The sequence below is a fragment of the Anoplophora glabripennis genome, unplaced genomic scaffold (assembly GCF_000390285.2).
Source record: "Anoplophora glabripennis isolate ALB-LARVAE unplaced genomic scaffold, Agla_2.0 scaffold204, whole genome shotgun sequence".
Lineage (NCBI taxonomy): Eukaryota > Metazoa > Arthropoda > Insecta > Coleoptera > Cerambycidae > Anoplophora > Anoplophora glabripennis.
Window position 1 is genome coordinate 194,626 of NW_019416349.1, and position 13,779 is coordinate 208,404.

Genomic DNA, 13,779 nt, shown 5'->3' on the forward strand with positions numbered 1-13,779 from the left:
GACTAGAGATGGGCGCGAGTGTCATTTCATTTCTTTAGAACTAAATTAACTTAATTATTTTCTCGTTATTTAACCTGTTCACATGATTTATGGATTTTAAATAAAGGGTACAAATCTTCGCGAGGATAATACGATATATTTGCTATACATAATAATTATATTTTGCATAGTTTATACACAATACATTTTTGAATGCGTACACATCTCTACCAAAATTTGACCTATTCTTCGGGTTAAAGACACACATTGTCCGCTCTCTATTAATAACGTATTGGCCGCCTCGTTACCATGACAACCATCGTAAGCAACGCTACGAAGAGAAGCAGAATACAGACCGTTTCAATCTGCGTCACTTGTGTATACTATACGTTGTATGGTCCGAGGTTGATGTTCGCGCTCAACGAAGGCAATGTTTTTTTAGAAAGCGTTCACCGCGCAACTATTCTGTTTATTTCCGCGTATTAAACAAACAAACACAATACATTTTCAATATAGAATTATACTTAAATTATAAAATTTATATAAAATTAAAAATAATTTTAAATTGCACAACCGAACGGAAATAGGTGAAGCGGTGCGTCACTTGCGTCACCTGACGAGTTGCCACTGTTCACTTCAATTGTTCTCATGCACGTCGGTCTCCTATGCATGTTTCTCGGAAAGTGTGACATTTCACATGTTTTTCACGTAGACGAATAGGATGCAATGTACTTGTGCACTGGCCAGCGTGAAGTTCCGATATGAATCCTCTAGATTGTTTCGTGTAGGGATATATGAAGCAGAATGTGATTGTCACATTCGTATCGATTAAATAATGGGAAAACTCTTATATTAATAATTCTCTGAATTATTGCTAAATACATAGTTAAGCCGGTTTTTTAACCCTCCCCCCTTTAGTCATAACATTTTTATATCTTGTCAATTAATGTGAGTAGATTAACAATTATTGTTTTCAAATCATATTATTTATAGACTGTGAGTTTACAAATTCCATTTCATGTATGTTCAGCTCATCATCGAAATAATACGAGACTACCTTTTAACTGTAAAATTTACCAGTTTTGGTTAAAAAATTGGAGCGATATTTATAAACAACCTCAAAGTTTAAGACATCTTTGACACAAATGTATAAATTATTTTCTGATCATTGATTCACACGATAACAGTTATATTCAGTTCGAGGTTTCCTTGTTTTGTTTTGAACGGTTTGGGAGATATACGGAGAAAACAACTTTCAGGGGTTCACCTTGAGTCCCATTAGGAAACGTTTCCCTGTCTGTTTATATAAACTTTTTTTAGTAGAACACGCTGGTAAAAGAGAAAGAAAGACATAGAAGGAAATAAAACGGATTCAAAGAACAACAACAATCTAATCAAGAAGAGTTGAAAAATTCAACCACTTTTTATTTATTTACTTATTTTTGAAAAGCACTAGAACATGCGTAGGACGTCACATTTGAATTTAGTTTTAAGGGTTTTACAAATTCTTTTTTAACGATATTGACTCCATTGTTCATGCCACGCCTATTCCCAATTTTTTTTGGATAAGTTGTGAATCACCCTGCATACCGTGTCCTAAAGGAGAGTTTCACTATAATTTATCTCATTTTAAAGAATTCTTATTAATATAAACATTTGCCATAGAAGTCTTAGTAATAGGTGAGCAGTTAGTGTATAGGTATGTGAATGACAAAAATGTAATCAAACGTGAATGTAATTATTCTACTTTTTTAATTTTAATTTATTTACATATTTATTTTTTTAATCATTCTTATTAAACGATTTGTTAGGTGATTTTACTTTTCTTATTGTTATTAACATTGTTAATAATTTTTTTTCAATGGTTAATTATGCCACTTTACGATTTTTTGTTGTTTTTCTTTTTACTATTTATTTACTAAAGAGATAGTTTACTTGTGGAATATTTAACATACCGTTAAGCAATATTGCAGGTTATCTACTTCTTCGCAATCACAAAAATGATTCTCATTCTCATTTCATGTTCAATTTACATCCTTCGCATAAACAATGGAATGAAACTTCTCATCCGACTAATTGTGGGTACGAAGGAACGATTAGTTTCAGCTGTGAACCATGGTGTACTTCCGATTTGAGACCGAAGTTTTTTGTAGCCTTGTCCTGCTGCGTAATTGAGGCAGTATTGGTATCATTTAGTCTTTCAGTTCTCCTTAATGATTTTTTTTATGTCCCTGCTCGAGATTTTGTAGTTGTATTCAGTAGTACTAGGCGTTAATATACTCAAAATGTCAGTAATGATGTAGTTTGCTTTGCAGGAATGCAATGTTTTATTGATACTGCGGAGCTTCTGCTGTCTATGAAGTTGTGGCGATTGAGATCATATTGTGGGCAGTATCTGATCACTTTAATAGCTATAAATAAGATGCTGGCTTTTGAGGGAGATTTTGTCGTTATCGTGATATACCGATACAAGCTGTTTTGTAGATTATCATATGCATCGTTATTATATTTTTTAATATCTTTTTGTCTCTTACATTCATGAAAATGTTTGATTTGTGAAATGATTACTCTTGCACCATGGCAATGATGGATAGCACGCAGCTTAGTTGTTTAAATTTTTGCAAGTTTCCGGACTATAATTTTCTTTGCATTTGCGACAGCTAGCTGCGCCGATGTACATCGTTCGCTTTTACTGTTTGAGAAAGAATATTTTGCGTAGTCTTCTCAGTAATGTTTAGCAATTGTTAAAGATAATAAATATTTAATTTATTTAAAGGATTTTACAAAATTTTTTTAGTCTTTCTGCGCTTCAATACACTTTTCAATACATTTTTGTACATATCTATACTTCTAAAGATTCTCGTACATTGATGAGTCTGCTGATACTCCTTTTTTTGATTTGCATCTCAAAAATGAGAGCTTCTAGGACAAGCGATTTTATAAGAAAATATTTTTAGTTGTTTTAGTGTAAAGCCATAAGTTATTGTGTGCAAATTTTATCTAATTGACTTTATAAGAATAAGAACTCTTCAAAATTGAAACCAATATTTCAATTGCCTTATTAATCGTTAATAAAGTCAAATGATATTATAATATAATATGTTGTTGAAAGTGACTGTGTTACGGGCTTATTATTATTATTTTCTCTTTTCTCATTAATTGCATTCACAGATTATCATGAACTGATTATTTTTAAAAACAATTGGAATATTTCAATCACGGCTGTTGCTTAACATTAGGTTAAATTTTGAATTAATTAAAGTTTTATTCGCGCAAATTCACGAAAAATATTAAAACAATGAGTTTTATCGATTCGGAATTAAACGCGGTTTACCGGCAACCGGACCTTTTCTTGCGATCCTTTTTTTGCTAAACCTTTCTGTGGCCGATTCGTGTTAGCGCTTGGGCGAAGATAACGTCGTTTTGAGTATTCGGCAGCGTGTGCTCTAGACGATAAAATTATCACAAATTATATTAGTCCAAGAGAATTAAGCTCAAAACCTTCGAGATATGGCTGTTGCTTGACGTAGATTTTATATTAGTAAAAATCGGTCGAAAATAATATAAACAATGAAATTATAAGGTTGCGCCAAGAAAAAAAGTTGTGCTATTTGCAGAAAAAATTAAAAACTGCAAAAATGCTCAAAATTGACATGTTTTATCTAACATTTTCCAATATAACTTCTTAAATATGCAGTTTACAGAAAAAACTATTAGTGATGAAATTGTTTGTTATGAAATTTGCTATAAGACAAAATTGTTTTGATACCTGCCCATTTCATATTTTTGTTGATAGATAGCCAAAACTGCGTAAGAAAGTGATGAAAATCGAGGTAATTTTGAAGCGTTCAACTGATAGGTAAGAAATTGTCCAATTCCCAAAACCCGATCGAAATCGGTCTGATAGTTTTGGTATGAGACAATTTGTTACTAAATTTCAGCGCTAAATGTCGTTATTTTTTTGTGTCAGTGCTGGTGTTAAAGTTAGACATTTTAATTGACGCTGATTTTTTTTACACATACTTGGACTCTTTAACTATCATATAGAATCGTTATAAAAATAATTTTCTTTTTTTTTTAATAATTTTTGGAGCGATTTCAAAAATTCGAAAAATTTTGACTTTAAACAAATACTTTCGAGAAGCGGTTTTGCGGGTTGGAATATATACCAAAGAACTAAAAAATAGTTCTCGGAAAGACGCTTAACTTGAAAAGAACGTTCAAATCGGCCATACAAGTTCCTAGATATAGAGTGTCAAAGTCAACAAGCGCTTGCTGCAAAACTATACATAATGTAACAACAACAAAAATTGAATTTGGTAGGTTTTTTAAAGAACTTTCCGTATGTGTTTTTATAAATATGATCGCACGTGTGCGATTTATATGAAAATTCCATGAATATCGTTAAGCCCGGAGGAAGGGATGAATTATAGAAATTGAAATCGCGCGTTCAAAAAGAGCGCGCGCGCTTCGGCGTTCAGTATCTCGGCTACTATGGCTCTGATTTTGATGATTTTTTTTTAAATCGATATAGAAAAATCAGAGGAATTCAATTATCAAGGTTTCATTAAAATATTATAAAGCCCTTTTCGGTCTACTATGACTAAACATTTTCCACATTTCATTGTTATACTGTATATTCATGTAAATAATAATATCGATGGTAGGATATAGGTGGTACATAATCCACTGTTACTAGGTATTAGTTTTAATAATTACATGGTAATGATGTTTAAATAAAATCTTGAAATTTTTATTTAATATGTAATTTATTTATTGTATTCATATAATATAGAAAAAAATATAGATACAAATAATTATTTATTTATGTTTACAAAACGTGTTTATTATATTTTCATAATCATCGTATTATTAAAGTTTTTCACTTTTGTACATCATTGGTGTTTTCACTTATAATATCAGCATTATTATTATCTTCAAATCAGTGTTTAACTAATTGTAAGTAGGTACTACTATTAAATTAACAGCAAATAATGACTTATGGTTGGTTAATTTGATTTTTTAAATTTGCCAGCAGTTTCATAGCCATCCTCGCAAGAAATTGGATCATTTTATTTATCACAAAATCCGTCAAAAACAGAAAAATTAAAAGATAGGTATAGGGAGGTGTAATATGGATAGATGTGGAGTAAATTTCTACAACAGATTTTTATTAAATATACAGGGTGTCCCATTTAGAAAAACCAAGTTTTGGCGGTTCGGTCAATCAAATTCGACAATAAATATGAAATTGAAATAGGTCGAAGACCATTAGACCATTAGAGATACATATAGGGAAGCTTTATAAAAGTCCTCTAAAAATATGCGTAGAATTCAAATATACAAAAATATACAGGATGTTCCATTTATAATAAGCAAATAGGTGGCGACTACCGGTATAACCGGAAGTACTACAACAATGGCATTATTTTATTTAAACTCTAAATAAAACCTCCAAAACCACCAGGTCAAAAATTTTCAAAATTCAAATCGAAGTAGTCTCCGAAATATTCTAATGGGTCGTCACCGCATGACAGCCTGTATAATGAATTGCAAAGTGCGATTTTTAATTGTTTACTAAAGGAAGAAATTTTTGAGAGCGAAATCAGCAACTATGCTATAAAAAAGCTTAATACATTTTTTAATAATGCGATGATACGTTTTATAAATATCAAATAATAATTATTTGTATCTGCATTTTTTTCTATATTATATGTATACAATAAATAAATTACATTATTACATAAAAATTTCAAGATTTTAAACATTATTACCAAGTAGTTATTAAAACTAATCCCTATTAACAGTAGAATATCTACCATCGATATTATTTACATGAATATACAACAATGAAATGTGTGAAATTTTAAGCAGTCGTAATAGGCTGATAAGACTTTATAATATTTCAATGAAATCTTGATAATTGAATTCCTCTCATTTTGCTATTTCAATTTAAAAAAAATCATCAAAATCGGAGCCGTAGAAGCCGAGATATTGAACGCCGAAGAGGGCACGCTCTTTTTGAACGCGCGATTTCAATTTCTATCATTCATCCCCTCCCCCCCGGTTTTGCGGCTCAAATGGTCGGTTTGGCGATATTCATCGAATTTTCATATAAAAAGCACACGTGCGATAATATTTATAAAAGCACATTCGAAAAGTTCTTAAAAAACCTACCAAATCCAATTTTTGTTATAACATTATGCATAGTTTTGCAGCTAACGCTTGTTGACTTTGACACTTGATATCTCGGAACTTATCTAACCGATTTGAACGTTCCTTTTTTCAAGTTCAAGCGTCTTTCCGAGAACTATTTTTTAGTACTTTGGTAAATATTCTTACCCGCAAAACCGCTTCATGAAAGTATTAGTTTATAAAGTCAAAATTTTTCGAATTTTTAAAATCGCTCCAAAAATTATTATTAAAAAAAAGAAAATTAATATTATAACGATTCTATATGATAGTTAAAGAGTCCAAGTATGTGTAAAAAAATCAGCGTCAATTAAAATGCCTAACTTTAACCCCAGAACTAACGCAAAAAAATAACGACATTTCGCGCTGAAATTTAGTAACAAATTGTCTCATACCAAAACTATCAGACCGATTTCGATCGGGTTTTGGGATTTCGTTTTGTAATCCTTTAAAATACTTACATCTATTATAGTAGAATTGGACAATTTCTTACCTATCAGTTGAACGCTTCAAAATTACCTCGATTTCCATCACTTTCTTACACTGTTTTGGCTATCTACCAACGAAAATATGAAATGCGCAGATATCAAAATAACTCTGTCTTATAGCAAATTTCATAACAAACAATTTCGTCAGCAATAGTTTTTTCTTTAAACTGCATATTTAAGAAGTTATATTGGAAAATGTTAGAAAAAACACGTAATTTTTGAGTATTTTTGCAGTTTTTAATTTTTTCTGCAAATAGCACAACTTTTTTTCTTGGCGCAACCATATAATTTCACTGTTTATATTATTTTCGGCCGATTTTTACTAATATCTAAACTACGTCGAGCAACGGCCATGCCAGTGTGTAATTCTCCTGGACTATATGTGGATTCAGCTGCTTCTGTGGGCACATTTCTTTGAGATTTATAAATTCTGGTAGTTCCAGTATCAACCTGGTGGTTGAATATCTGCCCATAAAACTTAAGACGTAAAATATGTAAATTTTTTCCACGAGGTCGCCCTACAACCAAGGTAAGGTTTTGACTTATATTCTTCGACACTGTTTCTACAGCACCTACTTAGACGCGTTTATCTTTTTAGTCCTTTTTTTCCTGTGATTGTGTATCCAGTATTCTGTCTCCAGGCTTCTTATAATCCTTTTATTTCAATTTGACCAATATAAATACCTGCTAACGTGGATTCCGGTTGAGAGGGAGCCTAGTCAGTAGGCTTCCGACCGATTTTTTGGTTTCGAGGCCCTGCCACTTGGTGTAGGATTTCTTCCCCGTGGCTGCTTCGATAGATACTCTGGTAGAGACTCCCGCAGGTTACTGCATGGTACTAACCTGCAGCGTTAAGTAGCAACCTGCCGATAGTGCTGCACAAACCAGATAAGCCTAATTTTAAGTTTGCATGCCGCTTCGTAGTAATTAGCCTACTCAATTAGACCCACTTATTGCGACATAACTTGATTTTACTAGCTGTCGCCCCATTTGCTCATTGCTTTCTGCGATTTTACCATTTTAGTTTGCCAGTGTAATAATTACTTTAAATTTATCTGCCGTAGTACTTACCTGGCAGTTGGTAGTCGTTAATTATTACTTACTTTATTTTATTATTACTTGTTACTCACCCGCATATAAAGGTCATTTTGGCAAAATTATTGGTTTTACCCTATGTAGTATTTGTGCAGTATTCCTGCTTTGCTTACTATTGTATGATTTTAACGAATGAATTAATGATACATAATGAATATTTGCCTTATTTTCCAAGTTTGCTTAGATTTTTATTGTTGTTTTGATTGGTATTTTACTCAAGTAGTACTTATGAACCCTTTTGTTTTTATTTTTGATAGGACTGAGTAGTACCCATTGTTTATTTTGTTGCTATTAATAGCTCTCCCACAAGATAAGTAGAGACTAGATATTTCTTTAAAGTATTCAAAACCGTTAAAATACATAATAACTATAGTTAGTGTGGAGGTATACCTGTTACCTATTTTACTTTGTAGTTTATTATTCTAAGCTTGTAAATGTACACCGAACCATAGAGCTATCGAAGAGGGTTATAGTTATACTTGTATTTATTTCCTCATTGTACCCAGCTTGGGCATTATTTTGTCTAATCCATATTCCATATATGTCTTCACATACTAGTATTTACATCTGAGACATTGTGCAACAAAGATACAACTAGACGAATATCTAACGCTCTACAACCTTATTGTTAATCGTCAACTGATTGTAGATCAGATATGTTACCCGCTGAAAGTTGATAGATTGAAGTTGTCGTTTTAATGGTGTATATATTATTAGAGCTCTTATTGGTGGTAATTTTTCCCGTTTTTTATTTGTAACCACATCATCAGTGGCTCCTCTCCAGCCTTCCTGGAGACTGTCCACCGGGTTGTAAAACGAGTGGCTCCTTTATAAAGTTTTAACTAATATCAAACCAGTCCCATCTCTGCTGAGCTAGGGCCAACCCTATAGCTGGAGAGAACTAATAGTTCTTTTAATTGTAAAACCACCCGTCTCGTGGCAACTTGATAAATATTCGTTTAGTTATTATAAAATATGCTCGTTCTTGAGATTATTATTTAGTTTGATTCTTAAACCATACCACATGGTTATATAGAAGATTCAAAAATGAATAGTTACTAAATGTAAAATTTAATCCACTTTTTAAAGGATTCGTTCTTACTATGGTTATGGTTAACATAGAACTTCGTTTTTTGCAGAAGAATTAATTTTCTTTATTTCAAAATATTTTGTACTTGCTTAAAAACAATTTCGTCAAGGCCGTGCAATTTTTTTTACGTTTATTAGCATTTCAAGGTTACCATATTATACATAAATATGGAATTAATTAATAAATCAACTTTCAAGTAATCGGAATGGTGAAACGTTTCTAATTTTACCTGTGTAAATACCAATTACGAATGTAAACAAAACAAAAAATATTTGGAAATGCTAAAACGAGAAAAGAAAGTTTCATGAAATCTGTGCCAGAGGTATGTCTGTTCACTATTGTAAAATTTGATAGTGTATTCCAAAAAACTAGATCAGTTATTACTTTCATAGATTTACACAACATGAAAGTTTCTGTGCTTTTATATTCTAATATATATTTATCGATGTTAGAAGGAAACTCACACCTCATTTGGAACTTAGGTCCGATTCTATTATTATCATTGATCAATTGTAATTAATTTCAAAGATAAAATATTGATCTAATGACATATAATTTTATTACACAACGTAAATTCACTAAATGTTTTTCTAACTTTAGATGCGCTGATAGCTTTTATAGCCGTAGCCACTATAGATATACCGTACTCGCCTAAAGTACGGAATAAATTCAGTAAAAACGAAACAAATTTTTTTTTGGGAAAAATCCTCGAACAGGCCGATTTTTAATTTATAAAATACATATTTTAGTATAAAAGGCGATTTTCAACCGTCATTTTATTTTCGAGTAATGACGTCATCGACATTTTTTTTAAATAGCAACCTCCTATTTTTTTTCTTGATTCTGAAAGATCGTTTCATTGTCGATCCGACAGTATTAAAATGTTGCCATCTTCCATAGGAAAGATCCATTCCATTTTTGAGTAAATGACGATTGAATGTTAGAAAACCCAAATCAATAAATATAAAGCAGTTTAGTTATCAAATTTAGTTTTTCGAAATGTCTGAAGTTTTTTATGGATCATGTAGGTGTAAATCTTTACAAAGTGTCACTGTCATCTGTTCGAGGATTTTTCCCCAAAAAAAATTGTTTAATTTTTACTGAATTTATTCCATACTTTAGGCACATACGGTACCTATATTTATATGCATAAGAATACTCCCGAAAATACTGTTGATCTGTAAAACCGTTTTTTATTTATTTATTTTTGGCCTAATTCAAGAAATTGTCCAAGATTATTGGTACATGCGGTAGAAAAATTTTAGACCGGGATTGGAAGAATGTGTAACACGAATCATTTTGGACTAAAAAGCCAAATGATCTCATTTACCCTATTCTGTCTGTAGGTTCGTCAAACTTGAGCTAATAATCTTACTAATTATTGGGAAAAAGTCGTTGATTTGACAACAAATGTGTGAACGACTAGTGGAAATACTAGAAAACAACTATCACTAAGAAGTTTCGACGCTACTGAATACTTTAGGAATTGTATTAAACCAATAAATCTCTCTGTCTCTCAAAAACAAGTGACTTTACACTCCAAGAAACTACCTCCTGTAAATATGTGTTGTAAAAAATCTAAAATATCACGTACTGTACAAGTCTACAAAAATACCTGTTTAAGAACTCTTAAGTTCGAGTAACTACATTACATATTTAAAGCTGTTTCAAAATATTATGAGCTTTGATCTTGATATGCGCAGAAACATAATTCCGACCATCGCCTAAATTATTCTACGTCCTAATTCTGAGTCAATGTTTTCACAGCGTGCTTATTAGAAGAATTATGTGAATATGCCACGCCTTTCGCGCATTTCGCAGCACATGAGATTTTGAAACTACTCTACTTTCTTAAAATATCTGCGTTACTGTTCCTAACAGTATTTGAATAAAGGCAGAAACAAATAACGGTTAGCACGAATGAAATTTGATTTTATTGTTCATTAAGTTTATAGTTTTATGACTTTATTATATTATATCTAAAAATATTAAGTATGACGTAACAGCTAGTTTATGGATTATACAATTAATTTCAAGTAATTTCTGTTCGTATAAAGTTACTCTCAGTTTAAAGCAGATTTAAAAAGTATACCGATAGTGAGAAATTAAAACGGATGTACTTCTGTACGACTTATTTTTGCTTTGCAACCGTAGTCAAGATACAGTTTTCTTTAGAAAAGTATATATATTTAAGTAAACACACATTTTTTTTATGGTCATACATTGTGTTGGAGCAAATAACTTAACTTATAGACAATTTGGACTAAGAAATAAGGAAAGTTTAATTCAGTTAATAAAAAATGGAATCTACTTGGTTTAGTAATATTAATCAAGAATTCATATATTCATATTGTAAAACTTTACAGAAAGTTATGTATACAAAAATTATTGATTGGCACTATCAAAAATTATAATCTGTATGTATATGAAACATTTTCTGAGAAATGAAGCTGCGAATAAAAGTGGGAATACAATTAAATTTGTTTACTATCTACTCTACTACCGACTATCAAGTCGGGAATGTATTGCGAAGTCAGGTTTTATGAACGGTAATTTTACAATATAATGACCGTCAAATATATTAATTTTATATAGAAAATGTTACTCTAATACGTATGTTGTATCACTTATAAGTAATTATTTCTTGTAAAGTGCAATTAAGAAAAAAAATGCAAGTATAATTAAGGTTTTCATAATTATTGGAGTCTATTCAAGTTAACAATTTTTTTATGTATTTGCGTAAATATATAGATTTTATGAATATAGTTATTGTTTTATTCTATTTAATTTTCATTTTTTATTTCAAAATAAATAATGAGGTTACCATCTAAAGCACAATAACGCGAGTTAATTTTATATCTCGAAAGTTAATTATTAATACACTTACAATTAGTGTGAAAAGATTGGAATGACCATGAATGTATCCAGTATACAGGGTGATTCACAAATGGTGACTAAAAATGAAACCTCGTATTCTTTGGTAAATTTTAAAGGGAGTCTTTCCTATAAAATTTTTATCTAGGACGCTTCGTTAAAAAGATACAGGCTGTTAAACTTAAAATATTTTTAATTGTTTAAATTAATTTAAAAATACCAGCACCTTCAGAAAACTTGACTTGATGGTCATCCAGCACGTGGATAACTTCAGGCTGTAGCTTCAGAACAGTAGTTTTTCAGACCTAGGTCCCATGGACTTTTTTGATCGACACATTGGGGACTATCATTCGGCAAAATTTCGTATCATTCGATCGGGACCGGTTTTTCATAAGGATAGTTGCCGGGTCCTTTGTTAAAATTTTTAATTGGACAGTCTCCAGCACTCTCCAGACTTTAATTTGGTTAATATTTAATTTATCCTCTTTAATAAATATAATAATTTCAATGATAAATGAACGTGCTCTCTATGATAACATCTCCTTTAGATGAGCACAGTATTACAGCGGCTTACAGATAAACTTTCCAACGAAATGAGGTAAGCATAGTTTCGTTAAGTAACGGAACTTGACGTGTTCATAAGGAAATAATTGAAAAACTTATTTCATCTAGTGTTTGTCAGCAAGCATATAAGAAACCCCTTCAACATACCGAACTTCCTTCTGCTATGTATTAATTTTGGAGTATTAATTTTGGAATTAGTAATTTATGTTTGCCTTTCCTTTCCAGAGATATACACTCACAAAAATTTTATGTAAAATTACACACCAATTTATTTGTTATATTGACGCCATAAGCGCGTAAGGTAAAATGACATCATTAAGTATGTAATTTTACAGGTTTTGTGTAATTTACTCAAAATGTAAATTTACATTATAGATGTATGTATATTTGCGGCACCCAATGTGTAATTTTACTAAGCAAGAGGAAAACTGCATAGTATTTTTAATAATAATATTTTTAGAAATAATATCTTCTTAAATATTTAAATATTTTTTCCAAGACAGGTTACGACGTACTTAAACGAAGATAAAACATAATTAAATTTTAAGGAGAATTACAGGACTCACTCTCTGGAGTAAAATACAGGATGTTAGAAGTTTGACTGCCTTAATTTTAATAGACGATAGAATACATTAAAATAAACAAAAAGACCTTATATGACATGGCTCCTAAACTCAACCATTTTCTCGAACTTGATGTACAAAAGTTCAATTAATTAAGGAATATTGACATAACTGCGTGCATAGAATACCATAAAATACAATGTTTTACACTTTTTTGAATTTCTTTATGCTTAATTCTAAAAAATAATTAGCGTTGTAATAAATTTAAAATTTGATAAAATTCATATCGAGCAATGTGACAACGGCGCGGCGGATATCACGAGGTACTAAGCTGTCAGCTGTCCAGCAATACGCAATTCAGTTGGTATCTGGAACTGGATCGTGTCTGAGTGTTTTTTTTTGCGTACCACTATTTCCTTTTCTTGAGGTGTTTTCCAGCGAGTGCGCGAAAATTGGATTCGAAGGTGCGTGCATCGAAAATGGTGGTGGACATTTGGAGCATATCTTCTAGTTTGTTTTGTACTACTGTTCATTTAAAAATTATTTAATTTTGCTTTTTGTAAGTACCTAAATTATTTTTAATACGTATGATTATTTGGATGACGTGAATCTTTGGGTACTTTAATTACATATTTTTCAAATACGTAATTTGATTAAAAGTTAAAATCCTGTTTTAAGAGATTCATAATTACTAAAATTCGAGTTAAAATTTAAGCACAACACTGTCTTTGCACTACAAAATCGATACATTTTATTTTATTTATTTAAAAGCTGGAAAACAATTGTGTTTCACAATAATAGTTGTTTATATTTTTTCCGTAGGACAAGTTTATCGCATGCACACGTGGTATGCACCAGCTGTGTAGCGTTAGGGTAAACGCTGTTGTCACATTGTGATGAAACTTCCCAATATTAATATTCGCTGTATTTTGAA